The following is a 14,285-nucleotide window of genomic DNA, read 5'->3' on the forward strand; positions in this document are numbered from 1 at the left end:
GGCTAATTCAACTAGTATCTCTGGAACCAGACTGCAGATCAGGGTAAGAAATACCTTATTGTAATTTGGTTTACCGGCACTATAACCCTGTGTATTGGGTTTAGTGTGGGTGAACTGGCTGTCAGTTTCCCTTTCATGAAAGTGTGACCTAGAGTGCTCTGGACCTTCCGACTGGAACAAAGGTCCATTTTCCAACAAGGCAGTGACCCGAATCTCTAGAGAGATCTGAAAGTAGCTGTCCACCAAGGGTCCTCATTTAACCTGACAGAGCTTAAGAGGATCTGCAAGGAAGAATGGCAGAAAATTCTCCAATCTAGATGTACAAACCTTTTAGCATCATCCCAGAAGACTGGACACTGTAATTGCTGCCAAAGGTGCTTCAACTATGTCCTGAGTAAAGGGTCTGAATACTTATGTCAGTGCCATATTTTAGTTTTGCCTTTTTAATACATTTGAAAAAAATTCAAAAATTCTGTTTTCACATTCTCATTGTGGGGTATTGACGGCAGAATCATGGGGGAAAACATGATTTGTTAATGGTCAGAAGATTTTCTGATTTCACAGTATGCGCATTTTAATCCCTCTCCATAGACTTCAATGGACCTTTTCCTCTGCAAAACAGATAAAAGATACATTTGACTGTTCTTTTGTTGGAACAAGGTAATTTCACATCCCCTTCTGTACCTGATCTGAAAAAACATATACGATTACTTAAAATCATTAACAGTTGGGAGAACAAGTATTTGATACCCTGCCAATTTTGCAGGTTTTCCTACTTACCAAGCATGTAAAGGTCTGTAATGTTTATCATAGGTATTCTTCAACTGGGAGAGAAAAAATCTAAAACAAAAATCCAGAAAATCACATTGTATCATTTAAAAAAAAATTATTAGCATTTTATTGCATGACAAAAGTATTTGATACATCAGAAAAGCATAACTTAATATTTGGTATAGAAACTTTTGTTTGCAATTATAGAGATGAAACATTTCCTGTAGTTCTTGACCAGGTTTACATACACTGCAGCTGGGATTTTGGCCCACTCCTCCATACAGACCTTCTTCAGATCTTTCAGGTTTAGGGTCTGTCGTTGGGCAATATGGACTTTCAGCTCCTTCCAAAGATTTTCTATTGGGTTCAGGTCTGGAGACTGGATGTGTGTTTCGGGTCAGTGTCATGCTGGAAGACCCAGCCATGACCCATATTCAATGTTTTTACTGAGGGAAGGAGGTTATGGGCCAAGATCTTGCGATACATGGCCCCATCCATCCTCCCCTCAATATGGTGCAATCGTCCTGTCCCCTTTAAAGAAAAGCAGCCACATAGAATGATGTTTTCACCTCCATGCTTCACAGTTGGGATGGTGTTCTTGGGGTTGTACTCATCATTCTTCCTTCAAACACGGCGGGTGGAGTTTAGACCAAAAAGCTCTATTTTTGTCTCATCAGACCACATGAACTTCTCCCATTCCTCCTCTGGATCATCCAGATGGTCATTGGCAAACTTCAGATGGGCCTGGACATGCGCTGGCTTGAGCAGAGGGACCTTGCATGCACTGCAGGATTTTAATCCATGACACCGTAGTGTGTTACAAATGGTTTTCTTGTAGACTGTGGTCCCAGCTCTCTTTAGGTCATTTGAAAAAGAGAAAGACGGCGCTCCGTGTATAGGATCTTATCTCAAGCTAGCAGGGTTGGGGGAGGGTAACCAACAGCCACTTAACAAACTAGGTTGTGTGGACTCACACACAACAATGCAGAGCGCGTGGAACCAATGTAGCATCTGCAGCCTTCCTGGAGTGGATGTGGATTGAGAGGGTTAAACAGACCTAGTTTTATTCCTGTGGTCCTGCTTATTCCATGTGTCCAGCGCTGAAGTAATTCCTGTACTTCTCCAGTCACCCTCTTCAATATACTCTTTGTCATTGGCTAGGTCCTGCCATGTAGTTCTGGGATGATCTTTCACTTTCCTCATGATCATTGATGCCCCACGAGATGAGATCTTACATGGAGCCCCAGATCGAGAGAGATTGACTGTCATCTTGAACTTCTTCCATTTTCTAATAGTTGCGCCAACAGTTGTTGCCTTCTCACCAAGTTGCTGGCCTATTGTCCTGTAGCCCATCCCAGCTTGTGCAGGTCTACAATTTTATTCCTGATGTCCTCACACAGCTCTCTAGTCTTGGCCATTGTGGAAAGGTTGGAGTCTGTTTCATTAAGTGTGTGGACAGGTGTCTTTTATACAGGTGCAGTTAATACAGATAATGAGTGGAGAACAGGAGGACTTTTTAAAGAAAAAATAACAGGTCTGTGAGAGACGGAATTCTTACTGGTTGGTAGGTGATCAAATACTTACGTCATGCAATAAAATGCAAATTAATTTTTTTTGTTAATCATACAATGTGATTTTCTAGATTTTTGTTTTAGATTCTGTCTCTCACAGTACCCAATAGAAAATCTTTGGAAGGAGCTGAAAGTTCGTATTGCCAGCGACAGCCTCGAAACCTGAAAGATCTGGAGAAGGTCTGTATGGAGGAGTGGGCCAAAATCCCAGCTGCAGTGTGTCCAAGCCTCGTCAAAAACTACAGGAAACATTTGATCTTTGTAATTGCAAACAAAGGTTTCTGTACCAAATATTAAATTATGCTTTTCTGATGTATCAAATACTTATGTCATGCAATAAAATGCGAATTCATTTTTTTTTAAATTATACAATGTGATTTTCTGGATTTTTGTTTTAGATTCCATCTCTCACAGTTGACGATAAACATTACAGACCTCTACATGCTTTGTAAGTAGGAAAACCTGCAAAATCGGCAGTGTATCAAATACTTGTTCCCCCTACTGTACCTTTATTTGTTTGAGGTAGATTTCATGAAGCCAGAATGTTCAGGTATTAAACATTGTTTTTATCTTAAATGTGATTTGTGTATTTACTAGAAAGTGAAAAGGCTGGATTTATCAATATCATTTAAGGAATCTATATTTTTTTGCTGGGGGTTTTTGTAAATGTTTTCTCTTAGTCAGTTTTACATTACAGGCACATACTTTATTTGTCCATGCCTGCCATGTGCAGCACCGACTATAACAATAAAACTATTAGCTGTCCCGAGGGAGAAACCAATTGAGTCTTCTCTGCCCTGCGGTATTTTCATACTTGGATGATTTAATTTCCAGAATGGTTATTAATATATGACAGAAGCTATAATGGGACTAACCACTTCTATCGTGATTAATAACAGGATTTCCAGTTTCTAATACTTGTTTCTTCCACTACACAACATTACACCCATAGGAAAAAAAAAACAGCAAACACTCATAGTGGAATTAAAATACAAAATAACTGTAAGGTAGATTTTTTTCTAGGGCAGATGAAATTTAGTGCAGACACTATTACTGAAGACACTGATCGGCCATAACATTACAATATGTATTATCTTGTTACAATGGTGTCTGCCAAGAGGTGGGAACAAGTGAAGTGAACAATCCTAATGATGATGTGTTTGAAGCAGAGAAATCGGAAATTTTAAGGATCTGAGCGACTCTGACAAAGGTAAAATTGTAAAGGCTGGATGATTGAGTATTATAAGGGTATTCCCAATATGCAGTGCACTAGCCAATTTTCTGATGGAAAACCTTGGGTCTTTGCTCATATGGATGTTACCACCTACCTAAACATTGTTGAAGACTAAGTATAATCCTTTCGTGGCCTCAGAGGTATTCAGGATGGCACTACCAACTCTCCCAATCGAGAACTCAAATACACACGGATTACCGCTTTACAAGGTAGGGGTGCGGACAGAAACATAAAGACCAGCAGCAGTGCTAGGAAGTATGAATGAAACAGACTTCAGTAATATACAATGCTACTAGACTCAAAGCATCCTGCACTCACCGCAAGGTATTGAACTTGACGCTCCTATATGGAAGACAGCGGTGGTTCCGGTCTCACAACGTCCATGGGCGCTCACAGGTGACTGCCAGCGGTTTCACGCATATGCGCTTCTTCTGGCTCTTCTTCAGGCCAGAAGAAGTCGCCTTTGAGCGCCCACGGGTGTTCTGAGACCTAATCCACCGGTGTCTTCCAAATAGGAGCGTCAAGTCCATTACCTTGCGGTGAGTACAGGATGTTATGAGTCTAGTAGCATTGTGTAAGTATACTCCTTCATCGCTAAATATATTCCCCGATAGCAGTGGCCTTTTTAAGCAGGATTATGCATCCAGCCACAATTTAAAAGTTGTTCAGAAATTTAAGGTGTGGACTTGGCCTCAAAATTGCAGAGATCTCAGTCCAACCAAGCATGTGTGGGATGTGCTGAGTAGGCAAGTCTTGCTCCAAGTACTCATCTTGGAAGCAGGCTGAAGAGGGTATAGTTTTCTTTTTTCTATTTGAAGAACCGCAATAGCCCTACCAAAGACAAAACCTAAAGATGTGGGACCCCAATGTAAAATCTGTAACAGTGCCATCAACTATGATGCTTTTTTATATAGCATGGTTTCCTTTTATAGGAAAGGGAGCCATTATCAGCCCCTCGGGCTTCTGGACATAGGTGCAACTACACCTTCTGCACCCCATGGGGGAGATTTATCAAAACCTGTGTAGAGGAAAAGTTGACCAGTTGCCCACAGCAACCAATCAGATCACTTCTTTCATTTTTCAGTGGCCTTTTAAAAAATGAAAGAAGCAATCTGATTGGTTGCTATGGGCAACTGGTCAACTTTTCCTCTACACAGGTTTTGATTAATCTCCCACCATGTAGTTATGCCCCTGACCCCTGCTTCTAATGTCTTGGTGCCATACACCACAGGACACTTTAAGAAGTCTTGTAGACTCCAGGCTCCGAAGGGTGAGAGCTGTTTGGCATCACAAGGTTTTTTAATGTTGTGGCTAATTGGTGTACATCAGCATGTCTCTTACTTCTATGGTACTTTTTATGATGCATCCTATATTTACAATTCTCACTTTTTTCTGTTTGTAACAGTGACATTAATGTATATGGACTATTTATTTTCTCTACATTACATAGCTATAATACACACTACATAAACTGATCCTATTGCATGACACAAGGATTCGTTCTTTGAAACACATTACCCAGTGTATCAGTCTTGCCCAAAGTGTTACTTTAGAGTGGATTAGAGGAAGTACAAAATGTAAAAGCTATATGCATATCACAAAGTCATGAAGTGTGGTCTAGACTGGGCTGGTGCAGTTAGGCGGGTGAGGTTTAGGCTATAAAAGTGCCAGCCAATGAAGAGTGGTAGCTCAAGCCAGAATACCTTAGCGGATAGGAACTCTGGAAAACCATTGGCCATCTGTATAAAACTGTATATGCCATTTTGACAAGTCAGTATTACACAAAAACAGCACACCTCCCTTTCACATGTTATGTGATTTGAGTAGATTCTGTATTTTGCAGTCATCATAAAGAGAGGTAACACTTAGGGGAAGAGAGACTATATATTCCTGCCTAATCTCATGTACCACACAAACAGATGTTACAGCCACATAGTGCTGAATAACTTTGAACGCCGCGTCTAAAGGGTTAATAGCGAGCGGCACCGCGATCGCTGCCACACTCTATTAGCCCCGGGTCCCGGCTTCAGATACATGCCGGGACTGACCCGATATGACGCGGGGTCACCGCGTTATATCGTGGGAGCCGGCCAAGGACGTAAATATACGTCCTTGGTCGTTAAGGGGTTAAAGTCCCATGCAAATCAATGGGAAATGTATGTTCCCACATAACTTCCGTACGGCTGGAGATATTTCAATAATACCTGGTACAGATATTACTTATATGTCAAGTAAAAATGTATGATAGTTAAATTAACCCTTACCTACACCCTTATATAAAAGATGGGTTTTTGTTTCAAGTCCCATGCAAGTATATGGGACTTCCGTTACCTTACTCCACAAGCTCCGCTCTGCATCTCCTGGTGAATGTGTCAATCCGGCTTGCAAGCCACACCCCATCTCACAAAGACACTCCCACATTTGAAGCCCCACCCTTTTATTATCTACCCTTTTTGTGCAGCGGTTTTGCTTGCAAATCACGCTCAGTCCCACAAAGCCACATCCCCTTCTATTTTCAGCTTACAATATCTTCATCACAAATCAGTCCCACCTGAGGACGGGATATGAGGATGGGATATAAAGATGGGATATGAGGTCGGGATATGAGGATGGGCTGTGGGGACGGTATATGAGGTCGGGATATGAGGACGGGTTATGAGGTTGGGATATGCAGACGGGATAGGAGGTCGAGATATGAGGTCGGCATATGAGGACGGGATATGAGGTCGAGATAGGAGGACGGGATATGAGATCAGGATATGAGGTCGAGATAGGAGGATGGGATATGAGAACGGGATATGATGATGGTATATGAGGTCAAGATATGAGGACGGGATAGGAGGTTAGGATAGGAGGTCGGGATATGAGGACGGGATATGAAGTCAAAAGCTTCATCCTTTGTTGATTTTCATCCCCAACAAGGATTATTAAGGAAAAACTGGGCAAAGCTGGGTACTCAGCTAGTATACATATATACAAGGCCCCATATTTTTTTGTTTGGTACTTTGGAATATGGTCTGCTGCGTCCTTCCTTGTGGATGAGTGGATGTTTAGCAAAGTACAAAAGCATTGGTAAGCGCCAAAGGAAAATAACCTCTGGGGCTGGAGAATATTGGAGGGGACTGTACTAGAATTTATTTACCACCAGGAAATACAGGAATGTGGGAAAATGTTTACATTTTGAGGATAAAACAGTTTTTTTGCCCTAGACTATCTACAGACCATAAATAGCAGCTGGTGTGATCTGTAAAAGCCGTGCAAAGTATTATAGGAATGCCCATGCAGTACTAGGAGATTGTATTAGTGAATGGCTTTATAATAAATCAGTGTTTTCCACACAGTGTGCCTCCTACTGTTGGCTGCTTTGGCTGTCCAGGCATGCTGGGAGTTGTAGTTTTGTAACAGCTGGAGGCACATTGTTTGAAAACACTGTATTAAAGAGTAGTCCAAACTCATAAAGTAATGGCACGTTAGGATATGCCATCAATTTATGATGTTTTCCTGCACAGTGAAGCTGCCACCTGTGCTATGGCACCTTCATTTTTATGATCGGTGGGGGTCAAAGAGATCGGACCACCTATCATAAAGTGATGTTGTATTCTGGTGATATGCCATCACTTTACACTTTTATGCAACTGCAGATGTAATACATTTCATTGGTGTTTACATTTACGAAATATTCTTCTTTCACTGTATTTGCTTAAATAATATTTTATGTATGCATGTACAAATACTGTAATTCTCAGATGCAACCTTCTAGTTTGTTTCTTTATGCAATCTTTACTATACTAGTTCTCAAATTCTTGTCCTGCTGCTTTATGTATATTTAGGTATATTGTATACTTCACTTCATAAACATCACATTAGCTAAAGTGTAGGACAGCGCCATCTGGTGTCAGATTTCTGTTAGTGCAAACAAGAATGAGAGTTAATTAGACTTTCCAGAAATAGTCATTTCTAACACATCGGCTGGATATGGATGGGGTCCAGCAGACCCACCACTGATCCTATGAAAAAGTATGCAGGGTCTGGCGAAAAAATGTCCCCTCATGCATATAGTACATGCATCAAATTTGTCATAAGAACTTACCTGTTGGGCCACTTTCAGTATTCAATATTTTGCATTAGTATTTGGAAGCCAAAACTAGGAGTGGAACTTACACAGAACGTTAGTATTAATTCAATTATTTGCATTTATTCAGTGTTATGGACTCCCGGATACAAAATACGACTGTGTGAAAGTGGTCTTAGGGTATGTCCACACGGACAGATCCGCAGCGTATTTTACACTGCGGATCTGCCGACGATGGACCCCTACATTGTGCCTACTTATAGCGGCAATCCTCCGGATAATTTAATCCTCCGCTATGAGCAGACACGCTGCGATGTGCGTGTCGCCGCGGGCATGTGCAGTATACTCGCACACATTGTGGCTGCTCTCTGCCTAGCTCAGGGATTAGACGCGATGTACGTGAGTACACTGTACATGAGCACGTCGACTCGCACATCGTAGCGTGTCTGCTCGTAGCGGCGGATTGCTGCTATGAGTAGGCACAGATGGAGGCACAATGAAGGGGTCCATCGTCAGTGGATCCGCAGCGTAAAATACACTGCGGGTCCGTCCGTGTGAACATACCATTAGGGTAGATTCATACATGCAGCTTATGGTGCAATTCATTTAGTCAAAGCGACAAATGGGATATAAATTGCATAAAAACTGAAAGGGTGTTTTCAGTCTAAATCAAACAAATACTGCAAGTAGTATAAAATGAGCTCTTGCCTGCTACTATTTTTATTCTGTGTTGTTCTACAGACATCAAACATGTAAACTACCCATCTCCTTGCAGTAGTTATTACAGTCATGGCCGTAAATGTTGGCAACCGTGAAATTTTTGTGAAGTATTTCTCGCAGAATAGGATTGCAGTAACACATGTTTTTGCTATACACATGTTTATTCCCTTTGTGTGTATTGGATCTAAACCAAAAAAGGGAGGAAAAAAAAGAAAATTGCACATAATGTCACATCAAACTCCAAAAATGGGCTGGACAAAATTATTGGCACCCTTAACTTAATATTTGATTGCACACCCTTTGTAAAAAATTACTGAAATCAGTCGCTTCCTATAACCATCAATAAACTTCTTACACCTCTCAGCCGGAATGTTGGACCACTCTACCTTTGCCAACTGCTCCCGATCTCTCTTATTGGAAGGGCGCCTTTAAGATCTCTCCACAGGTGTCCAATGGGATTTAGATCTGGACCCATTTCTGGCCACTTCAGAACTCTCCAGCTCTTTTGGTTTATTAACCCCTTTAGGACGCAGGACGTACTCAAACGGCCCCTTTTCCGAGTCCTTAAGGACTCAGGACGTTTGAGTACGTCCTGTCAAATCCCAGCCCCCCCGCCGCTAGCTGGAGGGGAGCCGGTGCCCGATGCCTGCTGAAATCGTTCAGCAGGCATCGGGGCATATCGCCCAGGGGGGTCATTATGCCCCCCCATGTCGGCGATGGCCGCAGATCGCTGGACAATTCAGTCCAGCGATCTGCGGCAGATTCCGGGTCAATCGGGTCTCCAGTGACCCGGTGACCCGGAATTACAGGAGGACGTGAGCGGGTGCGGGACGTGCACCCCAGGTGCTGGGGACCCCGATCCCCGGCGTCAATGTTGGGATCGGGGCCCCAGGAGCGACGGCCGCGGCGGTGACGACGAGGGACTGATGTGATGCGGCGTGGATCGTTGGAGGTGAGTGACAGCCTCCTGCTGTTGCTTAGCAACAGCTCCCAGCATGCAAAAAGGGCATGCTGGGAGCTGTAGTTATGAAACAGCAGGAGGCAGATCACCACAACTCCCAGCATGCCCTTATGGGCATGCTGGGACTTGTAGTTTTGCAACAGCTGGAGGCACATTCTTTCTATGGAAAAGTGTACCTTCAGCTGTTGTGTAACTACAACTCCCAGCTTGCACCAACAGCTAAAGTGCATGCTGGGAGTTGTAGTAGTGCATCTGCTGGTTGCATAACTACAACTCCCAGCATGCCCGTTGGCTGTCGGTGACTGCTGGGAGTTGTAGTTTTGCAACAGCTGAAGGCACTCTGAGTTATGTAGCAAACCAGTGTGTCTCCAGCTGTTGCATAACTACAGTCCCCAGCATCCCCAGCCAAAGTAGTATGCCTCCAGCTGTTGCATAACTACAAGACCCAGCATGCCCTTCCGCTGTCCGTACATGCTGGGGGTTGTAGCTTTTGCAACAGCTGAAGGCACACTGGTTGCAAAACACTGAGTTTGTTACCAAACTTTGTGTTTCACAACCAGTGTGCCTCCAGCTGTTGCAAAACTACAACTCCCAGCATGCACTGATAGACTACAACTCCCAGCATGTACAGTCTATCAGTGCATGCTGGGAGTTGTAGTTTTGCAACAGCTGGATGTTCCCCCCCCCAATGTGAATGTACAGGGTACACTCACATGGGCGGAGGATTACAGCAAGTATCCGGCTGCAAGTTTGAGCTGCGGCAAATTTTCTGCCGCAGCTCAAACTGCCAGCGAGAAACTACTGTGAACCCCCCGCCCGTGCGACTGTACCCTAAAAACACTACATTAACACACAATAAAAAGTAAAAAAAAACACTACGTATACACATACCCCTATACAACCCCCCTCCCCTCCACAATAAAAATGAAAAACATCTGGTACGCCACTGTTTCCAAAACGGAGCCTCCAGCAGTTGCAAAACTACAACTCCCAGCATGCACTGATAGACCGTACATGCTGGGAGTTGTAGTTTTGCAACAGCTGGATGTTCCCCCCCCCCCCCAATGTGAACGTACAGGGTACACTCACATGGGCGGAGGATTACAGTAAGTATCCGGCTGCAAGTTTGAGCTGCGGCTCAAACTGCCAGCGTGAAACTACTGTGAACCCCCGCCCGTGTGACTGTACCCTAAAAACACTACACTACACTAACACACAATAAAATAAAAAGTAAAAATCACTACATATACACATACCCCTACACAGCCCCCCTCCCCAATAAAAATGAAAAACGTCTTGTACGCCACTGTTTCCAAAACGGAGCCTCCAGCTGTTGCAAAACAACGACTCCCAGTACTGCCAGATAGCCACTGACTGTCCAGGCATGCTGGGAGTTTTACAACAGCTGGAGGCACCCTGTTTGGGAATCACTGGCGTAGAATACCCCTATATCCACCCCTATGCAAGTCCCTAATTTAGGCCTCAAATGCGCATGGCGCTCTCACTTTGGAGCCCTGTCGTATTTCAAGGCAACAGTTTAGGGCCACATATGGGGTATCGCCGTACTCGGGAGAAATTGTGTTACAAATTTTGGGGGGTATTTTTTGCTTTTACCCTTTTTTAAAAATGTAAAATTTTTGGGAAAAGAGGCATTTTAGGTAAAAAAAAAATTATTTTTTTTACATATGCAAAAGTCGTGAAACACTTGTGGGGTATTAAGGTTCACTTTACCCCTTGTAAAAATGTAAATTTTTTGGGAAACCTGGCACTTTAGGTAAATTTTTTTTTTTTTTTTACATATGCAAAAGTTGTGAAACCCCTGTGGGGTATTAAGGTTCACTTTACCCCTTGTTACGTTCCCCAAGGGGTCTAGTTTCCAAAATGGTATGCCATGTGTTTTTTTTTGCTGTCCTGGCACCATAGGGGCTTCCTAAATGCGGCATGCCCCCAGAGCAAAATTTCCTTCAAAAAAGCCAAATTTGACTCCTTCTCTTCTGAGACCTGTAGTGCGCCAGCAGAGCACTTTTCACCCCCATATGGGGTGTTTTCTGAATAGGGAGAAATTCGGCTTCAAATTTTGGGGGGTATTTTCTGCTATTACCCTTTTTAAAAATGTAAAACTTTTGGGAAACCAATCATTTTATGGAATTTTTTTTTTTTTTACGTATGCAAAAGTCGTGAATCACCTGTGGGGTATTAAGGTTTACTTTACCCCTTGTTATGTTCCCCGAGGGGTCTAGTTTCCAAAATGGTATGCCATGTGTTTTTTTTGCTGTTCTGGCACCATAGGGGCATCCTAAATGTGCCCCCCAAAAACCATTTGTCGCTCCTTCCCTTCTGAGCCCTCTACTGCGCCCGCCGAACAATTAACAGACATATGAGGTATGTGCTTACTCGAGAGAAATCGGGTTTCAAATACAAGTAAAAATTTTCTCCTTTTTACCCCTTGCAAAAATTCAAAAATTGGGTCTACAAAAACATGCGCGTGTAAAAAATGAAGATTGTGAATTTTCTCCTTCACTTTGCTGCTATTCCTGTGAAACACCTAAAGGGTTAAAACGCTGACTGAATGTCATTTTGAATACTTTGGGGGGTGCAGTTTTATAATGGGGTCTTTTATGGGGTATTTCTTATATGAAGACCCTTCAAATCCACTTCAAACCTGAACTGGTCCCTGAAAAAAAGCGAGTTTCAAAATTTTGTGAAAAATTTGAAAATTGCTGCTGAACTTTGAAGCCCTCTGGTGTCTTCCAAAAGTAAAAACACGTCAATTTTATGATGCAAACATAAAGTAGACATATTGTATATGTGAATAAAAAAAAAAATATTTTGAATATCCATTTTCCTTACAAGCAGAGAGCTTCAAAGTTAGAAAAATGCTAAATTTTCAAATTTTTCATCAAATTTTGGGATTTTTCACAAAGAAAGGATGCAAGTTACCACAAAATTTTACCACTATGTTAAAGTAGAATATGTCACGAAAAAACAATCTCGAAATCAGATTGATAACTAAAAGCATTCCAGAGTTATTACTGTTTAAAGTGACAGTGGTCAGAATTGCAAAAAATGGTCCTTAAGGTGAAAAAGGTCTCAGTCCTTAAGGGGTTAAAGTTCATTTAGGCTAATATGTAGTCTTGCTTTTTTATGCCATAACGTTTCATTTAAATGTCGACGGATAGTTCGTGCAGACACTGATGCTCCCTGAGCCTGCAGGACAGCTTGAATATCTTTGGAACTTGTTTGGGGCTGCTTATCCACCATCTGGACTATCCTGTGTTGACACCTTTCATCAATTTTCTCTTCTGTCCACGCCCAGGGATATTAGCTACAGTGCCATGGGTTGCAAACTTCTTGATAATGTTGCGCACAGTTTGTGATATTTTTCCACAATTTTGATTCTCAAGTCCTCAGACAGTTCTCTTCCCCTCTTTGTGTGTTCCATGCTTAGTGTGGCACACACAGACACACAATGCAAAGACTAAGTGAACTTCTCTCCTTTTTATCTGCTTTCAGGTGTGATTTTTATATTGCCCACACCTGTTACTTGCCCCAGGTGAGTTTAGAGGAGCATCACATGCTTGTAACAATCTTATTTATCCACAATTTTGAAAGGGTGCCAATAATTTTGTCCAGACCATTTTTGGAATATGGTGTGACATTATGTCCAATTTGCTTTTTTTCCTCTTTTTTTTTTGTTTAGTTCCAATACACACAAAGGGAATAAACATGTGTATAGCAAAACATGCGTTACTGCAATCCTTTTCTGTAAGAAATACTTCATTTCCTTGAAAAATTTCAGGGGTGCCAACATTTACGGCCATCACTGTACTACATGAATTCCTACAGAGGGAGCTACTAAGAAGCTTGTGGTATCACTTATAGACAGTGGTAGGTGATGAGGTCATCCTGTAGTTTACAAAAAGTCATCTGACCCAGGACTGACATCCTCTGACACACGGTAACTTTGTGAGAGTCAGACTGGTGATCATATGGCCAAGTCAGAGTAATAAAACACATGGTCGCACATGAGCTGGAATATGAAAAAATGCTGCTGTATTACTAGTAATGGTGAGTGTGTATGTCAGTGTTTCCCAACCAGGGTGCCTCCATCTGTTGCAAAACTACAACTCCCAGCCAAAGGCATGCTGGGAGTTATAGTTTTGTAACAGCTGGAGGCACCCTGGTTGGGAAACACTGGTGAATGATATGGGGGAAAAATACAACAAAACAGTGCGTGTTTTTAAATCAGCTACCACCATCCATATGGAGACAGAAGGAATTGGCCGTTTCCATTGCCAATGACTAACAAGGAATCCAGCTGAAGATTGAAAAATTGCTAACTAATTCCCATCCACCAGAAGGGTGGTGGAAAAGTCAGTAACTACAGCACAGTTAGCTTGACATCCATAGTAGTAAACAATAATGGAAGTAATCTCACGATTCTTTCACCATGTCATGAAAGTGCCGGATGTTGGTGGTGCTGTGGATATTGCTTACCTGAATACGCATTAGCAGTGAATAGATAAATTATTAATCCCTGGTTAGTTTACTGGATTTGCTGTTGGCTGAGGGATAGATGTCAGAGGGTTGTTGTTAAAGGGCTTATTCAAGAATAGAAAAACATAGCTAAGGGTGCATTCACACCACGTTTTGTACATACGGGTGCCGGATCCGGTAGGGGCAAACCGGGTGACTCCAGTCCGCTCAGTTTTGCGTGACTCCTTTTACTTTAATTACAGTTTTGACCCGTATGCGGTTTTGGACCGGACCTAAAAACGTAGTAAATACGGTTTTAGGACCGGTCAGGAAACCGCATACGGGTCAAAACTGAGTCAACCGGAGTCACCGTTTGACTCCGGTCGGGTGATTAAAGTAAATGGAGTCATGGGCTGATCCGGCAGGGGTACGGGAGAGCCCGGTTTGCCCCTCCCCCTGCCAGATCTGGCACCTGTATGT

At 42.6% G+C, this 14,285-nt stretch overlaps 1 long non-coding RNA gene across 1 annotated transcript in view; it reads left to right on the forward strand.

Annotated features, from left to right (window-relative positions):
- The first annotated feature begins 4,714 nt into the window (after positions 1–4,714).
- The window catches only part of LOC130355423 (uncharacterized), a 45,973-nt gene continuing 36,402 nt past the window's right edge, over positions 4,715–14,285 (forward strand). Inside the window, exon 1 of the long non-coding RNA XR_008888518.1 lies at positions 4,715–4,846. This is a non-coding gene — a long non-coding RNA (uncharacterized LOC130355423). The remainder of the gene's footprint in view (positions 4,847–14,285) is intronic.

Source organism: Hyla sarda, chromosome 2, assembly GCF_029499605.1.
Source record: "Hyla sarda isolate aHylSar1 chromosome 2, aHylSar1.hap1, whole genome shotgun sequence".
NCBI lineage: Eukaryota > Metazoa > Chordata > Amphibia > Anura > Hylidae > Hyla > Hyla sarda.